General features: G+C 38.5%; 1 long non-coding RNA gene across 2 annotated transcripts in view; it reads left to right on the top strand.

The window, feature by feature from the left end:
* The window catches only part of LOC146405807 (uncharacterized), a 382566-nt gene that overhangs the window by 130305 nt on the left and 231010 nt on the right, over window positions 1-21251 (top strand). The window lies entirely within an intron of this gene.

The following is a 21251-nucleotide window of genomic DNA, read 5'->3' on the forward strand; positions in this document are numbered from 1 at the left end:
TGACCTGGGTCCCTTCTCTGGCTCTCAGTTGCTAAGAGTTTCAGCCCTAGCTTTAATGTGATTTTTATCCTTTCCTTGATTATAAGAGTTATCTGTGTGGTTGGCAAAAATTAAGTTCTTATCATAAAGTAAAGACAATAATGAAAAAAACTAAGATTTATGATGAGCCAGGCAGGCATGCGTGTGGATAAATGGCTTCTGATCGATCATATCTTCTCACTCTCAAAACCCTTCTCTTACGAGCTGATGTGTGCACCCTCCCAGCCCCAGCCCAGTCCCCACAAAATTCACATGGTCAGTTCTTCAACCCCAGTGCATCAGAATGTGACTGTATTTGGAGATAGGGTCCCTCAAGAGGTGATTAATTTAAAATGAAGTCTGTAGACTGGGCCCTAACCCAGGGTAACTGGTGTCCTTACAAGAAGAAATTTGGACACACAGGGAGACTCTGGGGATGCCTAGCACAGAAGAAGGAGCATGAGGACATGGAGAAGATGGACATCCTGCAAGCCACAGAGAAAGTCTTCAGAGGAAACCAAAGCTCATAGCATCTTGGTCTTGGACTTGCAGCTTCCAGGACTATGAGAGAATAACTTTTGGTGGTTTGAACCATCTAGTCTGTGGCATGTACTCTGTTATGGTATCTCTAGCAAACTGACATGCCCTCTGTGACATAAGCAATATCATCAGTCACCTTTTTGAGATGAAGAAACTAGGCCAAAAAGGTTAAGGACAGTCAGTTCCCCAAGAGCCAAGGCCATGACTTGGAACCAAAAATAGCTCCCGCTTGGCAGAAAAAGCTCATTATTGACATCAAGTGCAGCCTAGAAGCAAGAGGAAGAAGCAACAGAGTGAGTGCAGGGAGCCAGTTTACAGCTGGCTGAGATGCCTGTGGTAATTTGCTGGCAAGTTTGGGGGAACAGGTTTAGAAGCAAAGTCCAAGGTTAAACCTTCATTTTGATGGTTTCTTCTTTCTTCTAGTTGTAGTCATCTTCGTTTCAGGAAGCCTATTTTATTAAAAAGGCAAACATCCAAGTATGTTTGTTTCTACTGCTTCTGTAACCTATTTGCACAAACCTAATGGCTTGAAATGACACAATTTTATTATTTTACCATTCCACAAAGGCCATAAATCCAAAATGGGTGTAGGTGAACCAAAATCAAGGTGTCAGCAGGGTTTCAATTCCTTCTCAAGGCTCTAGGGTGATGTCATCTCCTTGTCCTTCCCAGCTTCCAGAGGCCGCCCCATTCTTTGACTTCCAAACCAGGCAGCATAGCATCTGCAAACCTACTGCTGACTCTTCTCTGTCCCTATTCTACTTACATGGACTCTTGTGGTTCCTTTGGGCCCACCTGTATAATCCAGGGTAATCTCCCCATCTCAAAGTCAGATCATTAGCAATGTTAATTCTGTCTGCAGCTTGAGTGCACCTTTGCCACAGTGCTTAATAGGTCACCGATTCTGGGGATTAGGACACAAACATCTTTAGGGAGGCCATTATTCTGCTTAATTTAGCTTCTACCTAAAGGGAAAAAGTAGCTGAAGTCTAAGTATCAAACACACGTCAACATAAAAGTTACGTGTAGACAGGGCATTTCTGGAGCTGGTAGGAGAGGAGCTAAAGCTGGCTGAGTAGAGCTCCAGGTAGAGTCAGGCAGCAGGTCAGGTTCACAGAAAAGGAGATGCCAGGACAAAGGAAGAAGATGGCCAGCACCTTGGGAGTGCCCAGTGACTCAGTGCCCCCACCATGCACGCTAAAGCCTATGTGTTTGAGTGAGATTAATTTACCTCTATCTCCAGGAGTGATAACAACCACCAAAGATAAGCCAGTAAGTGTACGGCACTTCCTTGGCATGACGATTGGTTTGGAATAGCCACACGACATGTGGAGGCCGAGACTTACATTCAAAGTTTAGGAAAAAGAGAAAAAAGTTTGACATGGACCAGGAAGTGGGAATCAGGTAGTCTCATGAGCTGTTGACAGTTACCCGGTGACAAGGGCTGACGTCAGTGTTCGGAGGACGCTGACCGCAGAACAGAGAGACGAGAGAGGAAGAAAGGGAGCGGCCTCAGTGTTACTCTTGGTGAATCACACTCCTGAAAATGTACTCTTCTTCCAGAGATGGTTAAAAGTGTGAATGATCCCACTTTGTCTGTTGTTTAGACCAGTTTGAGTTGGGAATTGCGTATGCTCTGATACAAAACATTCAGAAAATACACCATCTGGGAGATGTGGTGATGCTGGGAGCACTTGGATGTAGCGATTTTTTCCTTGAAAATGCAGTTTTGTTCAAGTTTAGTGTTGAGAGTTTTTACCACAAAATAATCATGTTACAAACACTTGAAAATCACCTCTGTATTCTACTAACTTTGTACCTTTTGCCTCTACCTAACCTCATATCTTTGTTATTCTAAGCCTCACTGTTAATAGGAAAATTGGAATCAGTGGGTTTTAACTTTACTTCAATACTACAGTCCAGTTATTCTATTTACCATAGTTACATGAAATTTTTTTCAGGTTTCTCCTTAATTCTAAATTGCTAATTATGCCCTTTGGCAAAACTGTTTCAACAATTCATTGCTTCTTTCTGCAAAGATTTATTGAACATCTAGTATGTGATTGATGTGCCAGGCACTATTCGTGTATTATAGGTTCAAGGAAAACAAGACAGATTAAATTCCTGCTCCTATTAAACTTACATCCTAGTAATGGTAAAGACACAAAAATAAGTAAAAAAAAATAAATGAAAGTAATTTATAGTTAGTGCTCTAAAAATATAGAGTGTCTCAATAACCTACTGCAAAAAATAGATATGTGCAACAAATCATTTCAAAAATCAGTAGATGACAAATTATTTTAATTTGAGGGTGTTCTAGGGTTCAGCTGATGCAGACTAGGCTTATCTAGGTGCTTTGGCTTCACACTATAGAGGCTGGCATAGCTCTGCCTATCTCTGCGGCAGCTAGGGTGTATCTACTTCGTAGATTTCTCATCTTCTTTAAATCAGAGGGCAGTCCAAAGCAGGTCCTCAGCAATGCGACGCAAGATGTATAAGGAAGCAAAGATAAGGGAGATCTCTTAAGCTATGAATTTGCAATGGCCAAGCTTTCACTTATAACTCACACCACCGGTGAAAGGAAATCATGGACAAGCTGAAAGTTCAGGAGCAAAGATATATACATTGCCCAGATGAAGCTACAGAAAGAAAAAGTTGCAGAGAAGATGAATAACTGGGCCCAGTTGTTCAGTTTGTCACACAAAATTGAATGTTTGGAGTAAAGAGTGCTGGTTTAGATTGAGTACTTAGGCTAAGAGGTCTTTAAGGTGAGATATGAAGAAGAAGAGCTGACCGTATGAAGGGATCGCTGGAGAACAATTTTAATAAAAGATCATGATAATTATAGAGTTTCCAAATGCTGAGAAGAAGGTCAGAGTGTTTGGAGCATGATAAGCAAGAGAAAGAGTGTCATAGAAGGCATAAAGATGTAGGTAGGACCAAACCAATGGGAATCATGTAGTCCACATAATAATATTGAATTTGAAGTTCTCGTCTTGGCTCAGCAGAAGCAAATCTGACTGCTATCCATGAGGACACAGGTTCGATCCCTGGCCTCCCTCACTGGGTCAAGGATCTGGTGTTGCTGTGAGCTGTGGTATAGGTCACAGATGCAACTCAGATCCCATGTTGCTGTGACTGTGGCATGGGCCAGCAGCTACAGCTCAGATTTGACCCTTGCCTAGGAACCTCCATATGCCATGGTGTGGCCCTAAAAAAAGAAAAAGAAGAAAGGAAGAATACTGAGTTTTATTCAAATTATAATGGGGGGGCAATGGTATATTTTAAGCAGTGGAAAATTCTAACATAAGTTATATTTTGGGGACATCATATTGGCTGCTCTCTGAAAAATTGGTTGTAGTGGCAAGAGCGGAAATAGTAAGAAATAGTAAAATTTATTTTAATGTTTTATGTTTAATGTTTTATGTTAATGTTTTAATGTTTTAGGTAAGGGATAAAAGTAGTTTAGATCATGATGGTATCATATTGATAATGAAATATATTCGACAGCCAGATCCAATCTTGTAGGGGTCAGAATTGGGGATGTTTGTAAGAGTGATGAGAAGTGAAAAGATTACATTTGGAAATTGGTTGCCATTTATGTAGAAGATAAATTATTATGCATATAAAACATTATTGTAGTTCTAAAATAGGGGATATTAACAAACATTATTGTGCTGTTATTCTAGATCAAAAAGCTCATCTCAGGCTGGATTAGCTTTTGGTTAAGTAGAAGAAATTCCAATGGCTTTTAGTCCTTATTTTTTAATTTTTCATAGTAAAGGCCTTCCTTCAGAAACATTGCCTAGATCTCTAGGTGAAAATCAAATAAAGTAGGCAAATTAAATGCATTAGTATCAGGTCAACCTTCTCCCTGGATCTGGCTCTCTTGACACTGTTTCACTCCAATTATCCAAGAAAATGCCTTGGTCATTATTTTATTATAATATACTACAGGGCAGCAATGTCAAGAGAGACAGAATTGACATGTTGATGAGAGGCTATACACAAGGGCTGCAACACATATTTGGGGAGGCATTTTGGGCAAAAGAAGCAACAAAAAGATCAATTCTGATAGATCAAGTCTACCATAATTCTTTAAAGGAACAGCTACACCAGAATAATTCTTGCCTGTTATTTGTACCATCAGAGTCATGCTATGCTAATAGGCTAATTCCAGGGAAAGCCCAAATGAAACCCAGTCAGCAATGAGAAATTAACTGTGAAAATATGGGACGGGGTGTTTAAAGGACAATATTTAAAATGTACCTTCTGGTGCAGGGGTTTAATGGCCCAAATTAAAAATTAAACACAAGGATATAGGTAGGAAGATATACTTGGCAAACTCTTCAGTGGTAAATAAGAGGCACAGAAATGTTGCCCCACTCAGCAAGAAGTTACTAAACTCGCAGCGGCTGCTGGTGACCTGTTTGATCACAGTGGCTCTTCCTTGCCCAAAATAATGTCTTTAAGTCACAAATTCTAACCGTATCTTTCCACTGAAATTTATCAAAGTATTCATTGCATAGGCTCTGGATTTATAGAATTGTAAAAGTTGGGCCCTGTGCAGTTTATTGATTTATTTAGGTTATGCTCATACCTAAAGGGCACCAAAATACTAACATATTTAAGAGAAACAAGCTTGCTCTCATGACACTCTAGATTATTTCGGGGATGTTGACTTTGTTAGATAGTGTGAGTGAAAACTTGTGGCAATGGAAGAATCTGAGAAAAAATAAAATAATGATGACCACTTTTTTATCAAAGTGTAGTTAATTTACAATGTTTCTTCAATTTCTGTTGTACAGCAAAACGACCCAGTCATACGTATATGTACATTTTTTTTCATGGTACCTTCCATCATGTTCTAACCCAAGAGGTTGGACAGAGTTCCCTGTGCTGTAGAGTAGGACCGCATTGCTTATCCATTCCAAATGTAACGGTCTGCATCTACTAACACCAAATACCCCACCCATCCCGCTCCCTCCCCACTCTCCCCCGGCAACCATGAGTCTACGCTCCACGATCTGTTTCTGTTTTGTAGATAGGTTCATTTGTGCCACGTTTTAGATTCCATGTATAAGTGATATTATATGTATTTGTCTTTCTCTTTCTGACTTACTTCATTTAGTATGAGAGTCTCTAGTTGCATCCATGTTGCTGCAAATGTCCCTTTATATAAATCACTTCATACCATATTTATAATATTCCAGTTGAAGGGCTAAAGAGGAGTCATAGCAGAGGAACAGTCTCAACTCCATGCTCCCCATTCACTGTGCAGCAGAACTTCAATCATCCAGAATATTCAGGAAATTAATGGAAGGCTAGTTACCTTGGGCTCCAACTGAAAACATCTTGGATTCAGCTCTCACCACTGATAATTGCTATGACCACCTGTCCCATACTTCAAGGTTTCTAATGAACTTGATAAATAATGTGGAGTATTTAAATGTGTTGTATCAGTTGGGTTCATATGTAAATGTCAGAGAAAAGAGACGAAGATGGACGTGGGATTGACCCTGGACTATTCTTCAGAAGTTCATTCTCCATGGATGCAGTCCCTGCTTCTGGGCTTCCTGTCCTATATCTTCTGTTTCTTCCCTGTCCCCTAAGAGTGGAGTTGGTAAACAGGGAAATCTTATTGGTTCCTTCAGTCAGGTGGATCCTCTGTTAGTCTTTTGGATGCTGTAACAAATGGCACTGCATTTGTCGCCAGAGAACTGTTTATTTAGTTAGGGATGCTGGCTTTTTACTACCTCTCTAGGCAGTGTGGACTAAAGTAAAACCAGGTGAAAGAGAATCCTTGCATTGTTCATGCCTAGGGATTGAACACCCACTGTGTTCCAAGTGACTTCCTGAGGAAGGGGTCTTATTCTTTTGAGACACCCCTGGGAACACACTCCAACATCCCTTTGCCAGGAAGTAGAATTTTTGCTGAGATGAAATATATTCTGAGTTAAAAGTCCAAAGCTTCAGTTGATCCTAACTTCCTCTTCCCTCCCTTCCGTTGCAAGTCCTTCAGTGTTTTCCAGGAGCCAGTTTCTCCATGTCCCTCCTGTTTATCCTTCTGTTTGATTAACAATGTATACCACACAGACTGTATTCTCCAAGCATCCAGGCAGATGTCCAAATTCAGCCAAGACTGACTAGTCTTGTGTAGCCTTCAGATTTGTCAGACAAATATTTAAAGCCAGAGAGTGAGGAATTTTATCCCGTCTATCAGAAAAGAAAAAAAGCACGTAGCATTACTCAAAAAGCAAAACTGCAAAGAAAGCAGTGGCTGTAATGAGTGAGTGTTTCTGGTATTCGTATTAGGTTATTCATACTTATCTGGGGAGCTTGTAGATCCTAATGCCTTCATCTGGGGACCTTTCACAGATACTCTGCAGGGGAGAGGAGAGAAGGAAACTGTGGAGCTTAGTGCTCCTACGCCCACAACAAGCAGCAAATACCTGCAAGTTTTTCTAATCATGAAAATATGAGATCTGCTGGAGTTGTGGGAAAATATGTGCAGATGGTAAAGCCTTGCAGGACTTCTGGCTTTGCCTATGCATATCAAATGCACATTCTATCGTTGTGAGTTGGGGAGGGTACCTTTCCTGGACACCATACCTGAAGTCCCCACTGTGTGCTACAGCCAAATAAGGGGTTGTTTGTTTGTTTTCCATGAATTGACTTGCTTAATCCTCTTGTAGAGGTTACAAGGGAAGAGTAGCAATCTCCAAAAGGAGATGAGGAAATTGAGCCTAGGGGAAAGATCTGAATTAGAAGCCAGATGAGCCTGATTTCAGGGTAAACACCTTGTCCTGTTTTGCTCTTCTCTAATCATCCCTGTCTCAAAGAGTTGCTCCTCACTCACACTTTTGATACGAGAAAAGCTTTTTTTAAAGTTTTTTTTTTTTCATGGAAATACAGTTGCCTTATAATATGATTTTAGTTTCAGATGTTCAACTGTGATTTTAAAATTTTATAATTAGATTCCATTTAAAGTTATTAGAAAGTATTGGCTTGAGTCTCTGAGTTGTGTATTATGTCCTCGCACCTTATTTATTTTATGCCTAGTAGTTGGTACATCTTAATCCTCTTCTCCTATCCTGCCCTTCCCCACTCCCCTCTCTTTGCTGGTGAGCACTAGTTTGTTCTCAGAATCTGTGAGTCTGCTTCTGTTTTGCTATATTTGTTCTTTTTCTTTTTAGATTTCATATATAAGAAAAAATATAATAGTACTCTTTTGATTAAAACAAAACTTTATGGAAGGAAAGAAGGAAGGATGAACAGAGGGAAAGAAGGAGGAAGGGAGGAAGGGAGGAAGGAAGGGAGAGAGGGAGGGAAGGAGGAAGAAAGAGAGGAAGGCAAACAGGTTCTGGGGAAGGAGAATCACTACAGTAAGTGTGGAGAGCAGCTCTCGGTTGGCAGGGGTTGGGAGAGTGGATTGGTTCTTACCTGATTGCTCCCTGATGAACCACTAAGGCACTTCTGGGGCGTTTCCAAGGAGCTCTTCTGGAAACCATTAGTAATCCTGATGATAAGAGCCATATCCTCAGGGCACAGAGCAGGGGGAGGCATGAATTCGCATTAAATGTAGAAAGAGCATAATCCATGTGCATTATTGTTTACCCCAAGTGTTTGGGAACTACAAAGGACAGTCACCTAAACAGGGGGTGGAAAACTATGCCCCGAGGGCCAAATAGGATCTGCATCTGTTTTTGTCTGGCTTTCAAACTTAAGAAAGGATTTTGTATTTGGAAAGGGTTGTAAAAATTAACATAGAGCATGTAACAGAAACCATACGTGGCCCACAGGGCCAAAAGTATTTATTCTCTAATGCTCTTGAGTCTGTTGACCCTAGAAGGCTTGGCTTGGCTTGGATTTTCGATTTTCTCACCACCCAGTGCAGCAGCGACTAATTTAGGGTGATTCTGCCAGTAGTACCTCTGCTAACAAATTTGTCCCCCAGAGGAAAGCAATGTAACAATATCGTTAGTGGGTTCATCTTTGTGAAACCAGATTATTATGCTTCCAGAGTTGTTAGTCTTGGTCTCCTCCAGAGAGAAGTGTAGGAACATACAGAGATGTGCTCCTCCCTAAGGGCCTACTGTTTGCAGGATGATGAGATGTTGAAAAGATCTACTTCTACCTCCTTATCATAGCAAGAGACAAAAAATCCAGAAGGGGAATCATAAGTGTCTTGCAGCACAGAATACTTGTGGAAAAGCTGAACTAGGATTCAGATTCCCTGGATCCTATTAAAAAATATTTATTGTATAGCCAAGACATAGAAACAACCTAAATGCCCACTGAAAGATGATTAGAAGATATAGTATATATACACAATGGAATACTACTCAGCCATAAAAAAGAACAAAATAATGCCATTTGCAGCAACATGGATGACACTAGACTCTCATACTGAGTGAAGTAAGTCAGAAAGAGAAAGGCAAATACCATATGATATCACTTATATCTGGAATCTAATATAGGGCACAAATGAACCTTTCCACAGAAAAGAAAATCAAGGACATGGAAAATAGACTTGTAGTTGCCACGAAGCGGGGGGAGAAAGAGGGGCTGGGAATTTGGGGTGAATAGATGCAAACTATAGTCTCTGGAATGGATAAGCACTGGGATCCTCCTGTATAGCATTGGGAATTATGTCTGGTCACTTGTGATGGAGCATGATAATGTGAGAAAAAAGAACGATTACATGCATGTGTGACTGGGTCACCTCGCTGTGCAGTAGAAAATCGATAGAACACTGTAGATCAGCTGTAAGGGAAAAAATAAAAATCATTAAAAAATAATAAAAATATATTTATTATGTACCAATATGTGCCAGAAATTATAAAATGCTGAGCCTGAAATAACGAAAAAAGACAGATGAAGTAGACAGAAGATAGGATTGATTTTAAGAATAAATCCAGTGTTGTGGATAGATCTTCCAAGAAGGAGACACTGAAGCAGAGTTAGGACTATAAGAGGTTTGCGAGGGGTGTGCTTATAAAGATGAAGAGGAAGGCTTTATATCTTAGCTTTCAGACTGAAATGTGTGTGTGTGTGACATCTGGGAAACAGAAGCAGGAATAAGTTTGAGCCAGGATTGCCTCAGACGTGAGCAGATCTGACTCCATCTCAGTCAGCCTAAAGGAGAACTCCCTGGTACACCTGACCTTTCAGAGGAGCCCCGCTTTGAGCATAAACGGCCAGACCCTGGTAATCCACCATGCAGGGTCATTGCTAGGACGGTCTGAAAAGAGCAGATCCTTCCCTTAACACCTGTGGCTGACCCTGGGGGCGACAGGCTTTTAAAAGAGCAGTCTAGTGGTGTCCTCCCTGTGCACACGCTGACTAAACTCATGGAGGTTCTGAAGAATGGGAGGAAACAGGTACCATGAGAGACTCGTCCCAAAGCTCTTTCTCCCTCTGAAGTATCAGTCCAAGATTATGCATTCTTCTGAAGATACATGAATACATATTTCTATTCTCCTGGTAGCCTTTTAAACACTTCCTAGGAAAAGCGACCTATCAAGTTCTTATGACCTTAAAGTGAAAGAATCCGTCATATGAATTTTCTCCATTAGGAGAGAAAAAAAGGAGATTATGCACCTGAAAGTCCTCTTTCCTTAGAACTAGAAGAAATCTAGAGGATGATCACTGAATCAGCTCCTTCTCCCATTTTTACAGAGGGAAGAAATTGAAATTGAATTATACATGGCTGAGATGGAAGGGCATAGGCATGGTAAGCCAGAAAGAAGGGAAATATCACACGTTTTTACTCTTACTGAGAACTGCTTTCTCTGCTTTCAAGTTCAATAGACAGAACTGGTAGTCCATCAGTTTATTAACACACCTCCATTGCTACACCCTGGTCCAAGACACCATCGTTTTTCCCCTGACTTGCTGCATTAGCCCATCCACACAGCAGCCTGAGTGATTCTCTTAACTCTCCATCAGATCATGATATTTCTTTGTTCAAAAAGTTCTGATAGCTTCCTTATAATTTTTGGAAAAATTAAAGCCATTATAGTGGCCTGAAGAGCCCTGCAGACTCCCACCCATGTTATACATTCTGCTTCTCTTTCCCACTGCTCACTCAGCTCAGCCACACTGAGTCTTTGACCCTTGCCTAACAGGCTAGACACCTTTGCACTAAGCTCTTCCCTCTTTTTGAAAGACTCTTTCCATGGGATGTGGGCTTAGTTTTACTTATCACGGTGAGGTAATTATGAACTTAGAGAAGAGGTGCAGAAATAGTACAGAGTTTCCATGTACCCTTTACACGACCGTGATGCAATGATCAAAACTAAGAAATTTATATGGCTATAATACTGTAACTCAACTGCAGCCTTTATTTAAGTTTCACCAGTCTGTCCACTAAGTCCCAATTTTCCATTTCAGGATCCCACTCAGGTTACCATATAGCACGTAACTGATGAGTCTCCTTCGTCTCTTAGACTAATAATTCCTTAGTATTTTCATGTCTTGCAAGATCTTGAGATTCTGAAAGTACTGCCCAGTTATTTCAGAAAGTGTCTTCCGTTTCGCACACTAGACATTTTGTAGGATGTACTTTTCCCCATTTCAATTCCTCCAGATCTCAGCTCAAATAATAACATCTTAATGAAATCTTTTCTGATTATTTTGCTTAAAATTCTCAGATTCCTCTCTTTCTTCCACAGTCCCTGTTTTACTTTTCTCTAATTAGAAAACTTGGATCTTTATTTCTTAATTACTAATTTACTGTCATTTGATTCCATGAAGGCAAAGACTTTTGTAGGGTGCTGGAGGCCAGCTAAGGCGGCCAGGGAGTGTACACTTTTTCCCGATCGGAGAGGGACAGCATTGGCAGAATGTACATATGGAGACAGCCTCTTTGTCCCTTCTTTCAGGGCGCTGGACTGCTCAAATTTTATTGGCATAAGTGGTTGATTATATAGACAGCTTTTCACTACAGATTACATCACAGTGTTAAAAGTACATTGGTTAACTTTTACATGGTACAGCAGCTATACATCACGTTCTAAGATCTTTGTTTTAACTAAATTTAGTGAGTATAATTTAAGGGCAATTAGGTACAATACGTCATGTGGAAGGGAGGAGACTCAGTACAAATCATCCCATGGCCAGCAAGTCTCCACAAGTTGAAGAGGTCACAGACACAAGAATTTGGCATCCACGAATCTTGTTTTTAGACTAATGTATATCTTTAAGCGTTATGGCAGGGAGACAGTGTAAGTAAATATAAACCAACTTAACTAGCTATCACTTAAATGCTTCTATAACTCATAGCTAGGTGTCTTTTGGTCAAGAATAATATATGTCTAACGTCTATGAACCTCATTAAAATCCTAACTCTAAAGTTTACTGTATAACTAGTTAGTAGATAAACACTATGTTTTAATTAAGTTGGATTTAAATAGGGGAAAGTCCTTTAGGATGAAATTCTTATTACATTATTGTTGTGATTTTGTTAAATCACAAATCACCACAGGAAAATAAGAATGGGAAATAAGAACAATAAGTAAATAATCAGGAAAGACTGAGGAAAACTGAATAACAAATGAATAACAGAAAAGACTAAGTCATCCATGGAACAATCCCCACTCAGCAACACAAAATGAAAATTATTTTCTGGGAAATTTAGTTTTCCACCTATGTCGGCGGGCGAGCCTTATTGTCTTCTGGGGCCTGTCCTCGGAATTGCGCCGTTCAGGCAGGCATCCCCTTGTTTAGGAACCTGCCCTCGGAATGGTACCATTCAGACAGGCCCCTTTTCCTGATTAGGAGCTTGTCCTCGGAATGGTACTGTTCAGGCAAGCTCCCTTCCTCAGCTGCTTGTATCTTCTCGGCTCCCCGCCGTAGGGTTTGTTCATTTTTGTCTACCTCATTTCTGGAAAATTCCTTATCACACAGAATATTCTCAATAATTATTTGTTAAATGAATTCGGTGAGTGCACTGGATCTTTTGCTGTTTTCAGGAATTCACAAAGCAAAAGGAAGCACCCAAACAAAACAACCCAGTCGGTAATGTGTGCTGAAGACCTAAATAGATATTTCTCCAAAGATGACATACAAATGACTAGTAGGCATGTGAAAAGGTGCTCAACATTGCTAATTATTAGAGAAAGGCACATATAAAGTACAATGAGGTGTCACCTTACCCTGGTCAGAATGGCCGTCACTAAAAAGTCTGCAAATAACAAGTGCTGGAAAGGTTGTGGAGAAAAGGGAATCGTCCTACCCTGCTGGTATGAATATAAATTGGTGCAGCCATTACAGAACACAGTGTGGAGCTTCCTCAAGAAACGAAAAATAAAACTACCATATGATCCAATAATCCCACTCCTGGGCAAGTATCTGGAGAAAACCATAATCCAAAAAGATGTGTGTACCCCAGTGTTCATTGCAGCACTATTTCCAATAGCCAAGTCATATAAGCAATCTAAGTATCCACAAGCAAGTGAGTGGATAGGAGTTCCTGTTCTGGTTCAGCAAGTTAAGGACCTGATGTCATCTCTGTGACAATACGGGTTCAATCCCTGGCTTCACTCAGTGGGTTAATAATCTAGCATTGCCACAAGCTGTGGTCTAGGTTGCAGATGCAGCTTGGATCCAGCATTGCCATGGCTATGCCTCAGCTGTAGCTCCAATTCCAAGATCCCTGGCCTGGGAACTTCCATATGCCACAGGTTTGGCTGTAAAAAGAAAAAAAAGGAATGGATAAAGATGTGTTCTATATATACACAATGGAATACTAATCAGTCATAAAAAGAATGAAATGATGATATTCACAGCAATATGAATGTAACTAGAGAGTCTCATACTAAGTGAAGTAAATCGGAAAGACAAACACCATATGATATCACTTACATGTGGAATCTAAAATGCGACACAAATTAACTTATTTAGAAAACAGAAACAGACTCACCCACATAGAAAACAAAATTACGGTTACCAAAATTATGGTCTCCTTAACAAATTATGGTTAAGGAGATGAGGAGGGATAAGTTAGGAGTTTGACATTAGGAGATACACACGACCACATATAAAACAGATAGACAATAAACTCCTTACTGTACGGCAGAGGGAACTATATTCAATATCCTATAGTAAGCCATAATGGGAAAAAAAGAAAGCCAAAGGAACTTACTACAAAGTTAGAAATGCTACCCAGCATGACATAATTCCAAATGCGTTGGAATTACACAGCCAAGAGGCTGGACAAAACTTCATGAGATACCTCACAAATAGTTGTCAGTTTTCTTTCTCAAGCCAGTCAGAACTAATATTTAAAATATATTTCTTGCTGAGCTGTGAAGGGCTAAATTTATCATCTTGGATTTTTCTACTTCTCCCTGAAAAAAAAAAAACCTGATAAAATTATGGAAATGAAAACCTCTTAGCTTTTATGACTACTGTAGTTTGCTCAGTAAAATGGATTTCATACCCAAAAACATTTCACCCTCACATGGGGCCTTTCAAAATCATTCCCTGACATTTTCACTCATGCAAGTGCAAATGCCTCCCGATTCATGGAGCTTTGAAGCATGTTGAAAACCCAGGCTGTTCTCAATTATGCAGGACTTGTTTATTCCATCAGCAAATTATGCAAGACTATTTTTTACTCTTCTCCTTTTACATCCCACTTTTAGTCCTAAAAATAGTATTAACATTTCTTCCCCCAGTGAGAAAAGGTAGAATAAAGTAAGCAAAAGTTGAATCTGATAACTTTATTGCCTGTGACCCTCTCAGATGTTGAACAGGGGAGGTTCTATGAGCTAGGAGCCTTTGAATTGCCTAGAATTTCATGGCTTAGGGCCAAGAAGAAGAATGAGATATGTAAAGGGTGAAAAAGTTTCTGGATTCTAACATCGAAGATTCTAACAATCATCTAATTTCCTTGAGCCTCGATTCCTTTTTTACAAAATGAAATATCATCCCAAATTACTAACTCATTTGTTCACTTAGTAAATATTCATTGAGTCATCACCATGGCCAGTTCTTGGGTATATGTTCATGAAAGACAGAATTCCTCTCCTCCAAAATTTCACAGGTGAGGAATATAGGTGGTCACAAAAAAATTATATGATAGTATAATTTTTGTAGTATAGAAATATACACGGAGCCATAGGAGGCCAGAGTGGAGTGTCTGGGGACATAGGGACAGCTTTCTGAATGAGCAGTGTCTGAGATGAATGTTAAAAGGTAAGAACTGGCTAAGTGAAAGGCAAGGGGACAGAGGACAGGGAAGAATGCTAATTGGAGGGAGCAGGGAGGTGATTTAATAACATTTACTGGTATATGTCATGTGCCAAGTACTGGACTAAGAGCTGTAAGTAGAACAAAAAATAAACAGACATGATTATTCTCTTCATTAAACTTGCATTCTAGTTGGGGGGTGGGGACACTGAACAATTTCAGAATTAATTATTCCACATTAATTGTGATAAGAGGCATGAAGAGGGGGTGGAGTCTTCTACAGGTGCTTCTAAGAAAAAGAGCCAGACTGGGAAGTCAGGAAAGGAATTTTTTTTGTTTGCTTGTTTGTTTGCTTACTTGCTTTTTAGGGCCACACCCAAGGCAACACCACAGTTTCTGGCAGTGGTTAGGGGTCCAATCCTACACCACTGCCAGAAATACCACAATGTTGCAACTGTGGTGCAACTGCCAGCCTACACCACAGTCACAGCAACAAGGGATCCGAGCCATGTCTGTAAACTACATGACAGCTCACAGCAAAGGCAGATCCTTAACCCACTGTGCAAGGCCAGGAATCAAACACTTATCTTCATGGATACTAGTCAGATTTGTTTCCACTGTGCCACAACAGGAACTCCTAGGAGATGTTTTTTGGGTTTGTTTGTGGGTTTTTTTGTATTTTATTTAAGGTTTAAAGGATCATAAAGTACAAATACATTAACTTGATGGAGTTCCTGTTGTGGCACAGCGGAAATGAATCTGACTAGTAACCATGAGGTTGTGGGTTAGATCCCTGGCCTTGCTCAATGGATTAAGGACCCAGCATTGCCATGAGCTGTGGAATACTTCGCAGATGCAGCTCAGATCCTGCATTGCTGTGGCTGTGGTGTAGGGCGGCAGCTATAGCTCTGAATCAATCCCTAGCCTTGGAACCTCCATGTTCCATATGCCTCAGGTGTGGCCCTGAGAAGCAAAAAATAAAAATTAAAAAATAAAAAATAAATAAGTAAATAAATTTGAAAATGGGGTTAGAGGACAAAAAGAAGGGAAACATTTCAAGCAAGAGTGACAGCATCTGCTTTGCTCTGAAAGATCCCTCTTGTTGCTGTGTACAGAATGACGTGGGGAACAGTGAGATCATCTGCCATAGTCCAGGAGGAGAGGACAGCATCTTGAACCAAATGGTGCCAGGGGGCTTTGTGAGGCATGTGGACCGTGCAGGGAGAGAGGAGATCCTTGGATAACTTAGGTAGACATGACATGGAGATAAGGAGACGTAAGTTGAGGTACTGCCAGCACAAAGATCATGAGCTCAGTTGAGAATGTATTGAGGATGAGGCATCTGTGAAACATCCAAATTGAAATTTCAGTAGGGAGTTGGTTATGGAGGTCTGACCTTCAGAAAAAAAAAGAACAAGAAGAAGAAGATCCAGAAGGAAATATGAACTCGAGGGGCATGAAGGTATAGCTGATTGATGTTTCTCATGAAGAGATTATAGAGTGAGAAAGAAGGTAGAGTGTAGGACCAAGGCTTGAACAGTGGCAAATGTTAGTGATGAGCAGAGGCAGATGAGCCTAAAAAGGAGGTAACAAAAGAATCCTGAAATGGAGAGAGGAAATGATGAAACACTAAGATACTTTAAGAAAGAGGCTCTCATCACTGGAGACTGAAAAATGTCCACTAGATGTAGCCAAGCAAATATCATCAGTGGCCTTCATGAGAGCCATCTTCGTGGTGCAGCTAGGGCGGATGGCAGGTTGAAATGTGCATAAAATAGTGTGCTGAAATGGACAAGGACACTGGACGTTGCAAGAAAGTAGGCTATTAATCAAGTTAATGTATATGATCGCCTATCTACATATTACTAGTCATGTATGAATCCACTCTCCCTCATTCTCTTTAAGCATGTATGGCTGAGATAAATGGCTATGTGTGTGTATGGTAGCTAGAGAGATGGTCATCAACTAATTTGGACCCTAAGTTACAAGAAAAGGATACATTTATTCTCTCTATATATATACATACATATATATACTCTTCACTTATTTATCAGCATTTTAAAGGGTTTTCATCAATGGAAAGCTTAGCAACCTGGAAAGAAAACCACTTTCTCTTACATAGCCTCATTTTTTTCCTGTACCTGCAACAAATCCTCTAGCTAGAAACTCTCTTCTAACAACACCTTGGTGCTTTTGTGAGTAGAATGATGACTACCTGGGCTAGAATTTGTCAAAGGAACTTTGGCATACGATAACCCTAGGAACCAAGCTCATTATGACTTATCTAGAGTAACGTCAGGTAGATATTTTGGATTTTCAAATGAGAGGTTTATTTTCACAATGTCTTTCAAATTAACCTTTCCTTTTTTATGGTCACTGATTACTTTTGTCCATGCCATTACACCTAAAAAAAAAATTGAGGAGTAATTTAAATAAAGGAACATATAGAGATCTAAAGTATAGAGTTAATTAATTTGACAAATGCTCACACTATACAACCCACACCAATATCAACGTCTCCTCCTTTGTCTTAGTCTCTCTCTCCGGATGCAACAAAGCTTCTAATGGCTATCACCATGTGTCTATCCTCAGAGTACAGCCTGCTCTAGAACTCTTTATCAACAAAATTATGGATAACATACACCTTTTTATTTGGACCACAGAATGCTCAGTGGTGTATTTTTGAGAATATTATTGTGTGTATCAGCAGCTGAATAATTTTCCTCTTTATTAATATACCAAATTTGCTTAATCATGTCCCTGCTGATAAGCATTTGGTTTGTTTCCAGTTTGTGGCTTTTATCAAGAAAACTACTATGAACACTCTTGTTTATATCTATAAGTGGGCATATGTTTTTATTTGTCCCGAATAAATACCTTTCAGTGAAGCTAAGGTGTTACTGGGCAGGTGTATATTGACTTTTAAAAGAAGCTAACAGAAAACAAAACCATGGACTTGGAGAATAGACTTGTGGTTGCCTGGTGGAGGGGGAGGGAGTGGGAGGGATTGGGAGCTTGGGGTTAAGAGATGCAAACTATTGCTTTTGGAATGGATTAGCAATGAGATCCTGCTGTGTAGCACTGAGAACTATGTCTAGATACTTACAATGCAGCATGACAATGGGGGAAAAATTATGTATACAGGTATGTGTAACTGGGTTCCCATGCTGTACAGTGGGGAAAAAAAAGTGTGTCGGGGGAAATAACAATAAAAGATAAATAAAAAGAAAAGAAACTAACAAGTTTTCAAAGCAGATGTACCACTTTATACTTCCATCACCAAAGTATGTGTTCTCACATTCCACACCTTTGTTAATATTTAACTCTGTCAGTCTTAGCAATTCTACTGTGTGTGAAGTGGAATCTCGATGTGTTTTTTTTTTTATTACTTAATGAATTTTAGTACATTTATAGGTGTACAAAAATCATCACCACCAAATTTTACAGCATTTTTAATCTGTATTTTTTTATGGGCTAATGTTATTGAACACTTTTCAAGTGCTTATTGGTTATTTGCAAAATCCCTTTGTAAAGAGTGTATTCAAGACTTTTCACCACATTTTATTGTGTTCTTTGTACTTATATAATCGAGTTGTTAAATTCTTTTTTTGTTTGTTGGTTTGTTTGACAAGCAAATAACATGGATTTTTATTTGAATGCCAGAATGCAATTTCTCTTAGGTAATACACTTTGTAGGCTGAGCACGAAACTTAAAACCTGAAATAAATCAGTATTCACAGCAAATTCTTTATATAACCTGGCTACAAGTCCATTTTCAGAGATAAGTATTATGACTATTTTCTCTCAAGATGTAGCTTGCCTGTTCATTGTTTTTCATCATGTCTTTGATGAACAGAAGTCACAGAGACCGGAAGGTAGTAGAAAACACCTTTGAAGGACATCGGTAAAAGAACTATCAATACAGAACTCTATATTCAACAAAAATAGTCTCCAGGAATGAAGGCAAAAGAAAGATCTTCTCAGGTGATGATTAAGAGAAGCGCTGCCAACACTCTAAAAGAAATGCTGAAGTTCTTCTTGCTAAAAGGGAAAAATAAAGCAGAAAATTTGGATTTTTACAAATAGAGAAACATCACAGATGTTAAATATCTGAGAAATGAGTAAACACAAAAGATAAATTTCCTCTTAAATGCTTTAGATAATTGTTTAAAGCAAAAATTATAACACTGTCTTTTGGACTTTTCAACATATATATGTGTAGTAAATGTGACAACTGCAGTATGAATTTCACTAGTAATGACAGGATAAAGGAAACTGTATAGATGCAAGACTTACAAGTCTTACATGAAATAATAGTAATTATTATACAGTAATTAAATACACTGTGGAAGGTGAGACAGGTATATGGTAATTCATAAAGAAATCACTAAAGAAAATCAAAATTCTTTATAGACAGCCAATAAATACTCTAAAACAATAGTAGAGAATATACTTTCTTCTCAAGTATATATGAAATTGTTTATATATATATTACACAAAAGATTAATGAAAGAAATTAAAGACCTAAATAAATAGAAGAGTATTCCATGTTCATAGGTAGGAAGACAACATTAAGATGTCAATACTACCCAAAATGATCTACAAGTCAATGCAATCCCTATCAAAGTCCCAATAGCCATTTTTATCAAAATGTAAAAGCTTATTCTAAAATTCATATGAAATTGTAAAGGGCTTCAGATAGGCAAAACAATTTAGAAAAGAAGAAAGAATCCTCCAAGTAGAAAGATTCACATTTTTGCATTTCGAAACTTACTACAAAGCACCAGTAACAAAGCATGGTACTGGCATAAATGCAGAGATTAGATCAATGGAATATAATTGAAATCCAGAAATAAACCAGTACAGTTATGGTCAATCAGTTTTGAAAGAGAATGCCAAGATAATTCAATAGGAAACACTTTCATTATAAATTAAGTGGTTTTAAAAACATTTATAGAACTATCCGTATTTTCTAATTCTTCCCATGTCAACTTTGCCAATTTGTGAGCTACGTGGCTCTGTATATTTATTCGTATTGACAAATTTATTGTCATAAAGGTGTATGTAATATTCTCGTTAACTTTTTAATAACTGGGGGATCTAAATGGTGACTATTATTTATTAATATGATGGTTAATTTTTTTCTTTGACCAGTCTAGTTAAAGCTTTATCAATCTTAATATTTTTAAAGAATGTACTTTAGGTTCTCATAATCTCCATTTTATTAGTTTTCTATTTCATTTATTTTGATGTCATTTTTATTTTCCCCTTTCTTTTATTACATTGTATTCAATTTTCCCATCTTTTGCTATATTTTTAAGCTGTCAGTTTCAGTCATTAACTTTTTATCTTTCTTTCTGATAATAATTCCTGATTTAACTTGAATCCACAAATTCTGATATATTAGCTTTTATTTCTATTCATTATTTTATCTGATTCCTGTCCCCACACTTTGAGGCAAGTACTGTACTACAGTGTCAGAGAGTTAAAGGACTTGTCTAAGATCCTGTGGGTAGGGATTCACAGACCCCAAAATTGAATCTAGGCTTTGGATATCAAGCATTTTCCCGCTATGCCAAAGCTGCCTTTACACTGCACAGAATCATTTCAGATCTCTGTCTGAACCTGCTGCTTTGACATTTAGTTACATTTACTTACAGTCATCATTAAAATGAACTCTATCGGCAATGCCGTCAAGGTATCGGTATCATCTGTTCTGTTTGAATGTGAAACTATAGGTGTCTCTTTAGAGAGAAGTCAGAGAGGGCTGTGACTTTTCTTGAATTGTTCTTATTCAGATGGACACCTGTTTCACAGTATTCAAAATGTAAGAATATAGACAACACAGCTGCAAAAATCACATCGAGTAACATTAGTATCTTTTTTATATATATAGTGATTTTTATTTTTTCCATTATAGCTGGTTTACAGTATTCTGTCAGTTTTCTACTGTACAGCATGGTGACCCAGTTACACATGCATGTATATGTTTTTTTTTTTCTCATGGACTTGGAGAACATTAATATCTTAAATCAGAAGCAGATAAAAGCAAAGGAGATGCTTTTGATTATACAACATGCATTCAGATTTTTTTTTTAAATGATAAAGCCTTGTAAAAAAATCATTGTTTTGTATGTTTCTTTCCCTGCTTTTACCTTTTTAAAAAAATCAAATTTAAATAAAATAAAATTTTAAAAAATCAAACTTATTACTATTTTCCCAGTTTTGTGAGAAGAATTTATTTAACCACATATTTTGATTTCCAACTACTACTCTAGTTGTTTTGCCAAGAATTTTTTAAAGAAATATGTATTGTATTTTTATATATTGGAACCCTGACATATGTACACAAATGTGTGTGTACACATGCACACACGCATGTGGTAAGATTATAGATACCCTTTTATTCTTGTTTTTTTAATAATACAGTTTTCTACTTCTTGACAATGAAAATATGCCTTTGTATTAGGAAGTAAAGCGTGTTTTTAAATTTGAAA

The sequence above is a fragment of the Sus scrofa genome, chromosome 2 (genome assembly GCF_054392235.1).
Source record: "Sus scrofa isolate SSC_HxYL_T2T_F1_AM1 chromosome 2, Sscrofa_HxYL_maternal_Yorkshire_Landrace_v2.0, whole genome shotgun sequence".
NCBI classification, from domain to species: Eukaryota; Metazoa; Chordata; class Mammalia; order Artiodactyla; family Suidae; genus Sus; species Sus scrofa.